This window comes from Macrobrachium rosenbergii, chromosome 16 (assembly GCF_040412425.1).
Source record: "Macrobrachium rosenbergii isolate ZJJX-2024 chromosome 16, ASM4041242v1, whole genome shotgun sequence".
In the NCBI taxonomy this organism is placed as follows: domain Eukaryota; kingdom Metazoa; phylum Arthropoda; class Malacostraca; order Decapoda; family Palaemonidae; genus Macrobrachium; species Macrobrachium rosenbergii.
Window position 1 is genome coordinate 13,753,726 of NC_089756.1, and position 12,500 is coordinate 13,766,225.

Genomic DNA, 12,500 nt, shown 5'->3' on the forward strand with positions numbered 1-12,500 from the left:
AAGGAGACATGATCTTAACTACCAGCTCCCCTGAATATTACTTCTAACATTTCCGAGAAGTACAGGAAACAGCTTTGTAATAAAGTGCATGAAGTGATTTAAAGAACCCAGGGAGTTGGGGGGGGGGGGAGGGGGAATGGAGGGTGGAGAGATCCACATGAATACGGTATTCCCGAAAATACATTCAGACATATTCCTAACGATCACAACAATGTACTTAACAAACAGCGACAAAACATGCATAAGGAATGCCGGCAGTCAGGACTCTCTCTCTCTCTCTCTCTCTCTCTCTCTCTCTCTCTCTCTCTCTCTCTGTAGACTAGATAGTAAGTGCTAAGGAACTTTATATGTGAGCATAGCATTAAATAACACCTGAAGTTTCCTGTTAGAGAAGTTATATTTTCTTTTCTTAATGCTCTCACTTGCCACGGATAATAATGAGTAAATGGCTGCAGATTCATGTACCATAGCGATACTGAAACAAAACTATCGTAGGCTTTGTTTGGTAGATGACAGAAAATACGAGAATGCACTTGAAATGTCCGTATTTCTTTTAGATAAAATTGATTGGTTTATGGATATTAAAACTGGCGTTACGACATGTAGATTATTAACGCCATAACAATATTAAACAGGAAAGTGAAAAATAGATTAATAAAATAAATAGTAGATGAGAGAAAATACCGGAATGGGCTTCATTGTTCGTGGTTTCATAACCCTTAAGGAAAGGTCTAGAGATGAAAATGAATACGGGACACGTATACTGTATGTATGTATGTATGCATGTATGCATTTATAAATCTTATATATAAAAATGAAAGTTTGTATGCTTGTGCGCTATAGATTTCCGAACTGCTTGACAGATCTAGACAAAATCTGGCTCGGGGACCATCAATTGACACAACTTAGATAACAGGATAGGTTCAAACCCGTACTCCCTTACCCTTGCTCTTCACCATCCCCCTTCCCCTTCCCTTTGTAAATTATGTGGTAAATAAACTCAACGGGGTTATAATACCTCGTTTCATGTACTCGAGACCATAGATATATATTATTGAAAATGCTTTTCAGTCACCACAGTAATACCTCGATAAAAGGGACAGACAGTGCAGTAATACATTGATAAAGGGGGCAGACAGTACAGTAATATCTGGTTAAAGGGGACATACAGCATAGTAATACCTTGATAAAAGGGGACAGTGACCAGAGTAATACTTGGATAAAAGGGACAGTCACCACAGTAATATCTGGATAAAAGGGACAGTCACCAAAATAATAGCCAGATAAAAGGGACAGACAGTGCAGTAATACATAGATAAAGGGGCAGACAGTACAGTAATATCTGGTTAAAGTGGACAGACAGCATAGTAATGCTTGGGTAAAAAGGGACAGTCACCAGAGTAATACTTGGATAAAAGGGACAGACAGCACAGTAATATGGACAGACAGCATAGTAATACCTGGTTAAAGGTGTCGGGCAGCACAGTAATACCTGGATAAAAGGAACAGTCGCCACAGTAATACCTGGATAAAAGGGACAGTCACCACAGTAATACCTGGATAAAAGGGACAGTCACCACAGTAATACCTGGCTAAAAGGGACAGTTACCACAGTAATACCTGGATAAAAAGGACAGACAGCACAGTAATATCTGGATAAAAGGGACAATCACCACAGTAATACCTGGATAAAAGGGATAGTCACCACAGTAATACCTGGCTAAAAGGGACAGTTACCACAGTAATACCTGGATAAAATGGACAGACAGCACAGTGATATCTGGATAAAAGGGACGGTCACCATAGTAATACCTCGATAAAAGGGAGTCACCACAGTAATACCTGGATAGAAGGGACAGACAGAATAGCAATACCTGGTTAAAGGGGAGACACAGCACAGTAATACCTGGTTAAAGGGGACAGACAGCACAGTAATACCTGGATAGAAGGGATAGTCACCAAAGTAATACCTGGATAAAGAGGACAGACAGTACAGTAATATATGGTTAGAGGGGACAGAAAGTACAGTAATAGCTGGTGAAAGGAGACGGCAGCATAGTAATTCCTGGATAAAAGGGACAGTCACCACAGTAATAACTGGCTAAAAGGGACAGTTACCACAGTAATTCCTGGATAAAAGGGACAGTTACCACAGCAATACTTTGATATAGGGACACACAGTACAGGAATACCAGATTAAAGGTGTCAGACAGCACATTAATACCTGGATAAAAGGTACAGTCACCACAGTAATACCTGGATAAAAGGGTCAGTCACCACAGCAATATCTGGATAAAAGGGACAGTCACCACAACAATATCTGGATAAAAGTGACATTTACCACAGTAATATCTGGATAAAGGGACAGACAGCACAGTAATACCTGGTTAAAGGTGACAAACAATACAGTTATACCTGGTTAAAAGTGTCAGACAGCACAGTAATACATGAATATAAGAGACAATCACCACAGTAATACCTAGGTAAAAAGGACAGGCAGAACAGTAATATTTAGATAAAAAGGGACAGTCACCACAGTATTTTCTGGATAAAAGGGACAGTCATCACAGTAATGCCTGGATAAAAGGGACAGTCACCACAGTAATTTCAGGATAAAAGGGGACAATCATCACAGTAATGCTTGGATAACAGGGACAGTCACCACAGTAATTTTGGGATAAAAGGGACAGTTACCACAGTAACTTCTGGATAAAAGGGACAGTCACCACAGTAATTTCTGGATAAAAGGGACAGTCATCACAGTAATGCCTGGATAAAAGGGACAGTCACCACTGTGATTTCTGGATAAAATGGATAGTCACCACAGTAATACCTGTCAGTTCACCCACGACTGTTCGAAGGTGAACGTATGAAAATAGTAGAACTGTCAGTCGGACCGACAACGCAAACCCTTCCCCCTTCCCTCTTCCCTCCCCCTCCCCATCCTTTTCCCTTTTCCCTCCCCTTACACGTAAACTGTTATTCACACACACACACACACACACACACACATATATATATATATATATATATATATATATATATATATATATATATACACACACACACACACACATATATATATATATATATATATATATATATATATATATATATATATATATATATATAACTGATATAAATACTCAAGTTTATATTGAACTGATAATAAAACATAATGGAATATGAAACATAATACCATTGCGCTACAACACCCACTGCTCGTAGTTTACAGAACTCTGACCAACCCCTCGTCCGGATTTGATGTGATATTATGTTCTTTGTACGTTATCCTGTTCAGGCCCCAGTGGCATAACATTCAATTCATGTTACTGTGCGGTTAATTTGATAAATTCATTTTAAACAACTTTCATCTGTTTTCATGTCTAGTGAGGTATGAAAGGACTACTGAGTCAATTCTTATTGAAAGTGAACTGGGGTTGTCAAATTGGAAAACAAGCTGAATGATTCAGAATAACTGTCGAAAAGGTATTGGGTGATCGTTGTTGATATCAGGATTAATAGAGTACTAAGGTAGCAGCCTCTGACCAAAATAATGACAATCTCGCGCAAGTTTTCCTATGTTTTGTAGATGTGAGAAAAGCATTTGACAGAGTAAACTACCTGAAACTCTTCCTGAAGCTGCACAAAAGAGGTACACCTCTATATTTAAATGGAATTTTATATTGCTGGTTCTCAACACAGCGATTGTGTCAAATGGGGTAACGTATTGTCGTACAATTTTGGCTCCCTATACAGGCTCCTGCAAGGGGGCATTCTCTCTCCATACCTGTTTAATACGTACACACATGCCTTGAATGTCAAACTGAACTCACTCCCAATCGGATGCTCTATCAACAAAACAACAATAAACAACCTCTGTTACGCCGACGATATGTTTCTGATTTCCCCATCAGTGCAAGGTCTCCAGTGACTAATCGACGCTTGCCGCAGATATGCAGGGGAATGTGATATCCTATACAACGAAACAAAGACCCAGTGCATGTCGCTGCTCCCGAGATCGCTTAAGCATATTGTAGAACCACCAATTTTCCTCGGAAATCATCGTCTGGAATTCGTGCTTGAATTTCTGTATTTGGGCCACATCATCACGGACGACCTAAAAGATACGGCAGACATACAAAGGCGCGCACACACTTGCTGCATTTCCACGTATCGTATCATTGTTGCGGAGCAGCAGTGTGGACGGGTAAGTGTTGCACCGTTGTGTCAAAATATGACATAAATATACGCAACGGACTCAATTCGCCATTTGTCGGTCTTTTGCCTTCACATCAAAGGAATGATACACAACTCACATACCCTCGTGTGGACGGGGAGCGGGCCATTGTCCGTTGCACGTTCATTCTTGTCGTGGACGGCCACGCGTACAGAGGCACGTTTGTGACTGGCCGTAATTATTTGTTATTTTTTTTATTTTTAGTGTGAAGCACCATGTACTAATGGAGTGGAGTACGGAGGACATCATAAATTTATTTTCTCTAGGCTTTGATGCATAATGAAAATAACGTCTCAATTCCTGACGTTCCTGCCATTAAGTAATTACTTAATCAATTATTAGTCATTTACATACAATAATAACTAATAATTACCTCAATAACGTCGGATAAAGAGTATTTCAAAATTTTTAAGAAGACTTTGGTTGTACTGATCTGGTTTATGGCTTCCATAGGTACTGTCGTAGGTGTTCCAGGAAAATCGAATTCTATATCCTCTTTATAACTGTCTGTCTGTCACAGGCTTACGGGTTTGATTGAAACCTACCCTGTTACCTAAGTTAGGTCAAATTTTGTCTAGGTTGGTCAAGTGGTTTGGACTTCTTTAGCTCATTAACAAAAGCATACAAACATTAATTTTATATATAAGATATATATATATATATATATATATATATATATATATATATATATATATATATATATATATATTGCAATGAATGGGGTCTCTTTCCTCGTAACCTCACCCGTTTTTTTTACATTTGCAACACAACTGAGAAGGGAATAAAATATTATTAATTACTACAACTGTGGGTTTCCATTCACCTCTTCAAAAACTCTCTCCTTCATTCCCCAAAATGGTTAAGCCTAACCCTTTCTCTGTTCACAGTGACTGCTTTTAGGCCTAATTCCAGGTACCCCTGCATATCAGCAAGGTAAGGGAGGAGCCAAAAAGATAAAGTAATCCCCCCCCCCTCATTCTGAACCCTCCACGTGGGTTGACTGACCTCATGCGGTCGACACTACAGAAAATGTGACGAAGATTGACCTTTGCGCCATCTGGAAGAGAAGCCAGTGTAATTCCCGAGGGTTATTTATAGATGCTGCAACGAGAATTGAGAGAGGGAACGCTCAGAGCACAACCCGAGGACAGATGTCCTCACCTTGGCTGTCCTTTTGAATCTTCCACGTGTCCAACCTGGGGCTCGAACCAGTATATTTTGTAGTGGCATTTTAATTCCCTCCTTCATCGCCAGCACCTTATGAACAAGGACACCATCATCTTGATGAAGGTAATGTGCCTGAGTAAGGTTCTATTAGTCAGTCACGATCCCTGTTATTTCTCTGTCTAATATTTCTTTTATTTTTCCATTGTCTGATCACCTTCAGTAATTTGTGTTGGAGCATTCAGTGTTAACGTAATTATGCATTAGTGTTGAACTGAATTATTTGGCACCATCTGTGCATTCCTCAGTTTTCCTTTGAGCGTCTTATTATTATTGCAAGTAACCGTCTTGCATATATTTGCAGATAGGCCTCGATTGTGGAATCTCTCGGCTATGTATACTTATTCTCTATTTTTGCAATTACTGAGTGTCATCTGCAGAATCTGTTTTTATTATTATTATTATTATTATTATTATTATTATTATTATTATTATTATTATTATTATTATTCAGTCTTGTTTTTTTTCAATTTTTATATTCAGCCTTTTGGACCCAATTTCTGTAAACCATCTGAGGTCCCTAGTTGGAAATTAAATGTATGCAATCTGTTTTTTTTATTGTTATCATTTTTAATAATTTTCGACAATTATTCTCCATATTAGTACTGTCATTACCATTATTATGAATACTATCTTTTCTACTTCTTGCCGATTATCGTTTTTATCATATTATCTCATGTATCTACAGTAGATTGCGTATTGTATTTGTATATTCCATGTACTGTATATGGACCTGAGCTGAAATAAAGGATATTATTATTATTATTATTATTATTATTATTATTATTATTATTATTATTATTATTATTATTATTATTATGATGGTACTTCTAAGACTATTACCGCGCCCCTCTACTTTAGTACCAGCCCACTGAGAATAAACGTAAAGCCATAAACAACAGACGGTAAATATCGTAACCTAAAACAATCGTCATAAACATAAACAAAATCACAAAAATGGCTGTGGAGCGGATGCAGTCTAGAGAGCCAGGGGTAGGTGTAAGAAATCCAACCGTGAAAGCAGGTCAGACCAAACCTTTCCTAAAAAGCCGTTTCCTGACCTAACCAGACCTTACGTTCCTAAACTGACTTAGGGTGCCGTTACCTGACCTGGCCGGGAGGGGGGGGGGATCCCTAATCAACACTGAATATCAGACACGGATCGGCGGAAATACATTTCCGTTCGGACACGTGGCCTGGCATTGGTTACGAATTAAATTATTATTATTAATATTATTATCATTATTATTCTTCATTTGCAAGAAGTCCTAACTTGTTACCAAGGTTATGAACCATGCAAAGTACTGAGAGTATCAAAGCGGAAAAACATACTAAAAATGAAGAGCAATATTGAAAAAATGAATCTGCAGATGAATAATACCTTTATGAAAGTTGAAGGACTCTCTCAACAGTGTGACGTCTTATCACTTAAACAGAACCTGATTTGATTTTATGAAACTGAAGACGTCCAGCCAAGCACTGGGGCACTTCCGGCCACTCAGCGCTCAAGACACTGAAAAGCGGGGAGTTGGGGTCGTTGGACAGACATGCAGAGTTACACTACAAGGACCTAAGGTGGAACGGGAGAAAATCCCTCAGTTGCACTCACAAGTAATAGTCAGAGAGGTTGGAGAGGAAGACTGAAGGAAGGAAGCGGGAATGGAGGTAAAGTAAACGGTTAAAAAGCGGGTGCAGTTTGGTGCCCAAGAGACGCTGCAAACACCTTTGGTAATGCCTACAGTGCACCACGTGAGGTGCACTTGTGGTAATAACCGCTTCCCGTAAACCCCACGGGGATCTTAACAGAATATGGATGCTATCCATCTGCAATTTCGCCTAAAAGAAGAAGCATATGTTTGCTGGTTTAATAATTATGTAGGATTATCATGTCCTTTCAGACCCTCCCAAATTTGTTGATGCTTCTCGTTGCTCTGAAAATTGCGGCACTCGGCGTATCAAGTTTGGTGAGCGTATACATCAAAGAGAGAGAGAGACAGAACTACTGTCCTTCCTTTGCGTAATATATGGTCTTTCCAAAAGCTGTAAAATTTTCAATAAAAGAACGCCCTTCACAGGAATAATAATAATAATAATAATAATAATAATAATAATAATAATAATAATAATAATAATAATAATATAGTGTCTTTTCTATCCTCCTTATGATTCGCTTTTCAGGCTCAGCGATGTTAGTCAGTAACTGGCCGATATTCATGTTGGAAAAGGACAGTGTGCGGAATATTGGAAGTCTTTTATTACAATATTCAATCAGAAATCGTTCGTCTGGGTTCAGGTTCTATTGATTGAATATTGTAATAAAAGACTTCCAGTATTCCGCACACTGTCCTTTTCCAACATGAATATCGGCCAGTTACTGACTAACATCGCTGAGCCTGAAAAGCGAATCATAAGGAGGATAGAAAAGACACTATATAAGATAAATTCGCATAATACAGCCATCCTTTTTAATAAGACCTGTTTAAAAGAGGGTCTACTCCCTTCAAATAATAATAATAATAAGAATAAAAATAATAATATCTCCGCGAATCTTGAGGATTATACTTGGTGATGTCACTCTAAATGCCCTTCCTGCGTGCGGCAGACAGTAATGCAGATGATGAACGAACCGATTTGATTTCTCGAAGTACAAGATGCTTTCGAGGGAACAAAGGTCTTCGACAGACGAGCTAACTGGATTATGGTACTAACGGCATGTTGGGTCAAGATGACCGGCTGCCTTGGAAGTATCATAAAACTTTATGATTTTATACAAAGAGTGTTTAAATCTAGTTCAGCATTTCATTTGTCTTGAAGGAGATGAGAATTCAGTAATAGTTACTTCTTATAAAGTACTGTATTTGCTGCTTTTTCACAACTTAAAAGTTGTATCAAGTGTTGTTCAGGTCATCTTAGAACAAGCATTCCCGAACGATCATTTAATTTTGTAGGGAACTATGCACCGCACACAGTAAAGGTTTCAGTTTTTCTCAAGCAAAAGTAGCAGATAAATAGCACTATACAATGCAATCACAGTTATTAGCCAAAATAAGTAAAAACTGCGTCGTATGACTGAAATATGCGTCTTGGTACGTAAAGGCAAAAATGACGAAGAAAATGAAAAACAAAATGCAATGGGAAAATTCCATTATAGCCGTCTCTAAGGGAAAACTGTCTTCCCACAGGTGTTTCTAAGGAGCAAAATATCCTACTGCAGTTTAAATTTTTGTTATTTGTGAGTCACTACTACCATATGGTCTTCAAATGGAAACTTCTTACGCCTCACCGGCCTGTAGTTATTTTCGCTCGTTTCCCGCAGGACGGTGACCTTTACTTAAAAGACAGTATTACAAGGGGCATTATTGTTATTATTGATAAGTGTAAACGGGACAATATTCTCTCGCTTATTCTGTAAAGTGTTTGACTGCTTCAGTCATCGTAGGAATACATCAACATACAGTAAGTTTCTGTTTATATATATACAATTGTCTTATAGAAATCACAGAGCGCTACAGCTTTCAATGCTACGTACTACATAGTAATTTATTTAATTTAAATGTAATATACAGTAAATGAATATTTTTGTATTAGCACTCACACGAAAAAGAGAGAGAGAGAGAGAGAGAGAGAGAGAGAGAGAGAGAGAGAGAGAGAGAGAGAGGTTACAACGAACCATCGAAAGGACTCAGGTGAGAAACAGGTTTCGGTGGCCAAGTACTTCAGTCTACGGGGTTATATAAACGGATGACTGACCCTTAGTCACACTCTGCAGCGATTCCTCTTGTAAACAGGTACGTAACGCAGTTCTCCGTTCTCAAGGAGTTCAGGGAATGTGTCAGTTTAGCAGTTGTCTCTGCACGGAAGGAAAGGGAAACTTTATGTTTTTTCTACTTTTTAGCGAGAGTTTTGGTTTGTTACAGCCGTGGTTAACTTGAGAGAGAGGATATATCGTTTCATCAAATTGATCAGATATAAGTAGACATTTAAATTGAAATCAAATCTGTGCAAAGAGGTTTGGCATTTGTGATAATCAAGGCTTAACTACCGTATTTGACTGGACTTTATATTTGTTTATTATCGTATTTAAATGAGAGAGAGAAACGCGTTCAGGCTGCAACAAGTTTATGCGTTACAACCTTGTGACACTGAATATAAATGTTCATCCTTTTTTTATTAAACACATCATCCGATCACTGAGTTAATTTCAAGCCGTGATTTCTATCTAAAGAATCGCGTTTGTTTATTTTGAGTACAGAAAACGTAAAAATTTTCCGTAATAAATGATTCCACGTACGTATACATCAGAAGACAGGAGCAGTAGCTCGGATGATACACGATCAAGAGTTCATGGAAAGGCATTCTAATTGCATACATTTATTCAAGAGCCGACGTTTCACATCGCTTGATGTATTTTTGGAGCTGGCCGTGTAATCTGCTGGACACGGCCTTCGTTTTTGATGGTACTCTTTACAGACAGGTGGAGGGGATGGCGATGAGTAATCCCCTAGCCCCGACCTTCGCCAATATCTTTATGAAGTCCCTGGAGGGGCAAATATTAGATAACTGCCCCCTTGGTTTTTACCCTTTATTTTTATAAACTCTACATTCACGGTACCTGCGTTCTCTTCAGACACGACTATCATGCTGATAATTTTTTAGAATACGTAAATTCCCAACACCCTAACATCAAATTCATTCTAGAAAGAGTCCCATAACTCGCTTGCTTTCCTGGACCTCCGAAATACAAGGGATGAGATAGGCTTCCCACTGGCATTTATAGAAAAAGCACTTTCAATGGTCTAGGTACCAATTTTAACAGTTCCTGCTTCTACAGTTTCAAGAGGAAGATATCTACTTTACTTTACAGGGCTCTTACGCTGACCTCTTGCTGGACAGCCTTTCATGACGAAATCACGTTCCTAACCAACTATTTTAACAATTGCTGTTTCCCACTTGTTATATTCCATAGATCCCCCAGTAAGTTGCTCAATCTTAAGATGAATGATCTGCCTCTAGTTCATACGGCCCCTAAATTACGTCTATATGCAAAATTCCCCTTCCTACATAATAATAAATTCAGAAAAAAAATGTATTAGCCTATTTAATAAGGAATTACCAGCGTTGAATCTGAAGCTGATCCCGAAGAACCCACGAACTATTGGATCCTTATTCCATTCTCAGGATAGATTGGATCCTCTGCATCTAATGTGATCGATCTGTAAGTATACCTGTCCCAGATGTTGGCTGAGCACATATATTAGGTGCACCAGGAAACTACGAAAAGTTCGAATTTACTCTCATCAGGGCGTTAGCTACAGAACTGGAAGCAAACTATCTAGCCCAGATCAATCTAACATAAGGAATCGTGCTAAAATTTGTAAAATTCATATAGACGCCAACGACTTTAAAATTGTGGGAAAGTCGCGAAGTGAGGAAGAACTAACCACTTCGGAATCCATAATGACCAAACTGACCATTCCAACACTCAACAACCAATCATCATCAACAACAGTTTTTTTTTTTTTTTTTTTTTTTTTTTACCCCGTGTGTCTTTTTCATGTATGTTGTCCTTTACGCCAGTCTAGCCTTCACTACCAGTATGGGCAGGTTTTGCTCGCTGTTCTGCCTAAGATATAAATAAGGTGAGACATAAACTTTGTAAATACTTTTCACATATATAAAAGTATTTATTGTTTTAACCGCATTTTCAGCCTTGAAAATGCATCAGGCGATGTGAAACGTCGGCTCTTGAATAAATGTATGCAATTAGAACGCCTTTCCATGAACTCTTGATCGTGCACACACACTCACACACACACACACTATATACTGTATATATATATATATATATATATATATATATATATATATATATATATATATATATATATATATATATATATATATATATATATATATATATATATATATATATATATATATATATATATATATATATATATCAAAGTCCTCACGAACTACCCAAACCTCTTCGATCCAACTGTATCTTAGTTGACGTGTCTACTTCTGTTTTCCCTTGGGCCATTCAGTCCTCTTCTCTCTAAACTGAAGGTTGGCCGGCAGTCTTAAATTTTAAATATATCTTTGTAATTGTAAATTTTAGTCTTTTTACTGTTTTTTAAATTTTTAAAGATTGTTTTATTGTTTTATAATTTTATGTTTTTATAATTTTATGATGTTTATTAACAGATTCCCAGAAGATATAATATAAACGTAATATTACGAAACGTCGGAATGAAGATGAGACAAATGTAGAAAATGGCCTGATCCCTTGGTCACATGTGATTTGATGTCGTCCTTGGTCTTCACCTATCTGCACCTTGGTTGTGTGTGTGTGTGTGTGTGTGTGTGTATAATATATATATATATATATATATATATATATATATATATATATATATATATATATATATATATATATATATATATTTTATATATTATATATTTCTATGAGTGTCACCAATCTGCAGCCCTCATGCTCCATTTTGGCAAAGCACATGTAGAAGTAGTTCAAGCCCACACACAGAGACAGAGAGATGAGCCTTAAGCCGGTCCCTTTTTAATTGAAACTTGACAGTCGATTTGTCAGGTTCTTTGTACTTTCCCTCACTGAATCCCATCCTTAATCGCCTGTTTTTGTGCTTCACCCTCTTTTATGACTCTTCCTGGCCGAAAATTCCTGTTTTCCAAGCAAGACCTGCATCCAGGACTTGACATGTGAAATGCCCGTGGGTGGGCCTAACGGAATTCGCGCACAAAGGATCACGCCTGTGTGCCCGGGGCGGCAAACACGGCAGAGAGAGAGAGAGAGAGAGGTCATATAAAGCCAGGTCAGGGGTCAACAAGGAGCACACAGGCGACTAACCCAGTACAAAACACAGATGCTATTGTGTACCCAAGCACACCACTCAAACTTGGCTTGGCCGATAGCCTACTCATTCAAGTGCCACACATACACACATATATATATGTGTGTATGTGTGTGTATACATATATAATTATAATTTACATACACACA

General features: G+C 38.0%; 2 protein-coding genes across 6 annotated transcripts in view; one reads left to right on the forward strand and one right to left on the reverse strand.

Moving 5' to 3' along the window:
* Positions 1–12,500, reverse strand: part of LOC136847102 (AH receptor-interacting protein-like) — a 756,409-nt gene that overhangs the window by 108,410 nt on the left and 635,499 nt on the right. The window lies entirely within an intron of this gene.
* LOC136847486 (uncharacterized) overlaps positions 1–12,500 on the forward strand; it is a 72,852-nt gene that overhangs the window by 8,469 nt on the left and 51,883 nt on the right. The gene's annotated exons all lie outside the window — the stretch shown is intronic.